The following is a 2,605-nucleotide window of genomic DNA, read 5'->3' as shown; positions in this document are numbered from 1 at the left end:
CTGAAAGAAGGCAGCGCTTTGCAGATCACTGATGTGCAGAGCTGTGCTTCCCCCACCTCAGCAAGATGGTTTTGGCTGATCTCAGGTATATGGAAACTCCAAAATCTGGGTTTGCACGTTGACAGGGCGTCTGCGTGCACGCTGGGTGGGCTTAAGCATCAAAAGCCAAAGAGTGTCATTGATAAACTACCAGCACTTAGCAGAGTCAGACACCCTCCTGTACACAATAGCTAAGCAGTTTATAAGGGCGGAGGGTGATTTATCTCAGTGACACAAAGATGTTGTGCTGCAAGTCTGGCCAGCTGCTTTGGCTGACAGGTCCACGGTTCCTCCACTAATTACAGATGGGTTATAAGCTGCCCCTTGTGAAATTTGTTGTTGATGGGATTAATCCTATCTTACACAGTGAATTTGTTACTGGTAGCAGTTCAAGCATTGCACGGCTCATAGGAGGATGAGTTGGTTTGTCTTGAGGAGCCTGGCATGAGATTTCCTAGGGGCATGCTATGTTACTGCTCAGAACTGAGGGCAGCAATGTCAGATGTGGAGAGAACAGGATTTTTGGAGCGCTGTTCCTGAGCATGAGCTTAGGGAAACGTGCCTCCACTGATGGCTTTCTTTGTGTTTACTCAAATACAGCCTGGTTGCTTTGATACTTGTTCCAAAACACCTGCAATGGAATAATTGCAACTGTTTTAGTATAACTATGCTGGCAACTTGCCTGCAAAGGAAGATACTTGTGAAAACAGTCAAACATTTTCCTCCTAGCCCAGCCTATTTCCTCCACCACAGCCTCAAATTAATCTTTTAAATAATGCTAGTTGATGAAGACGTGTAGTTTGGTTGTACTGTTCAGATTGGAATCATCACTGAATATCCCAGTTTGGAAGGAATCCGTAAGGATTATCCTGGTTCTGATACAGTTCTATATAAAAATGAAACTTGTTTCCTTAGTGCTTGTTAATGTTGCTGAGAAGACTTCTGATTTCCAGCTGATGAACTGGGATGTGGATGGATGCATAAATTTCAAGTGTGTAGAGTAAGGAAATGCACAGCTCAGCAGGACAACAGATGGGTGAGCTGGAGAGGCAACGTGAAGGTAAGGAGGTGTTTGGGAGGCACTGGGACTTGCTGAGTCATTGGGAAAGGGCTCATTTCTTCTGATGGTTTAGTATTTTCTAAATACTTACATGCAATACTTTCTGCCCAGCTCCTGTCTGATCTCTCCAGATGACTGTGTGTGCTCCAGGATGTCGGCATATCTTTCAAGAGCTTCCCCACTCTCAGCAGAGAAGTTGTTCACAAACAGATGAGTACTTGATTATGATTAAATTCTATTTTATTCAATGTAAAAATCTTCAACTTTGTGGTGAAAGGTGCTGCTCATGCTGAGGAGCCAGGAAATGGTTGGCAAGCTCCTGGCACTTGGTGATGTTTGGTCAGAGGAACCTGCTATGAATGTGCTTCTGAATCTGGCCTTCATGGAAATGTCACTTCTCTGGAAGCAATATCACTAGGGTGGGAAGAAAAGGCAAAGAAATAAACTCAACCACCCCAAAAACCTCTGCTCTTCAGGAATGTGTGTTTTCAGGAATGCTGGAGCATTTACAAGTGAAGCTGTAACAGAAAAAGGCAGGGATCAGAAAGAAGAAATACAAAGAAAACCCCATGGGAGACCCGGTGATTGCTTAACAGCAATGGAAACATTTTTGAGGAATGGTTTTATTTCTAGAAGTGTCTATTTTCTACAGAGAATATTATTTAGCAATGACAACTGCATTGCTCTCACTGTAAAAGAAGAAATCAATCCAGTACCTGTGACTAGCAGCTTTTTCTTCATGAAGAAAATAGTCTGCGGAGAAAGGATGGAAGCCTGGTCACTGGTGGATCTTATATAAATACCTTTGTTCCCTTGATATCAAAGCCGAGCCATGCAACATTCAGGAAATATTGGACAACTTTCATGAAGAGAATCATCGACTGTCCTAAGTTGGAAGGGATCAGGTCCAACTCAGTGACATCTCATATAAACTGATGAGCCCATAGGATCACAAAATACCGTCGTTGGAACGGACTTCTGCAGTATCTGCTTCCACCCCTGCTCATAGCACAGCCAGTTTCATAGCTCAGGGTCTTGTCCACTCGTGGAGAAATTTGAGTGAATGCTACACAGCCTCTCTGAGTGCTTGTTCCAATGCTGCACCACTCTTGTAGAGAAGATATTCCCTTTTCTCCTGTCCTGTTTGGGATTTCCTTGACTTTGTAGGTTTTTCTGTGCCTCTGAGAAGTCTGGCAACATCTCCTCCAGCTCTCTCCCTACCCTTTGGCTTCTGGTATGCGTCAGTAAAGCTTAAGAGGAATGTGAGGTCATGCAATGGAAAGTAGGTAATGATGAATGTCCCTTCAAAAGTTTATCAGCTGCACAGCGGGAGCAATTTGCAGTTGTGCTCTATAGCTGTATTTATAGAAAAGCTCAAGGTTAGTCATGCTTTCACCTGGAGCCTTAAGCAGGTGCCTGAGGGAAGAAGTTTGGTTTCATAGCACTTGTGAGGACAGAGGGTTTTGTCAAATGAAATCGAATGAGCTCTGCTGTAGGCATCGATTT

This window comes from Lagopus muta, chromosome 7, assembly GCF_023343835.1.
Source record: "Lagopus muta isolate bLagMut1 chromosome 7, bLagMut1 primary, whole genome shotgun sequence".
NCBI lineage: Eukaryota > Metazoa > Chordata > Aves > Galliformes > Phasianidae > Lagopus > Lagopus muta.
This window is presented reverse-complemented; position numbering follows the sequence as displayed.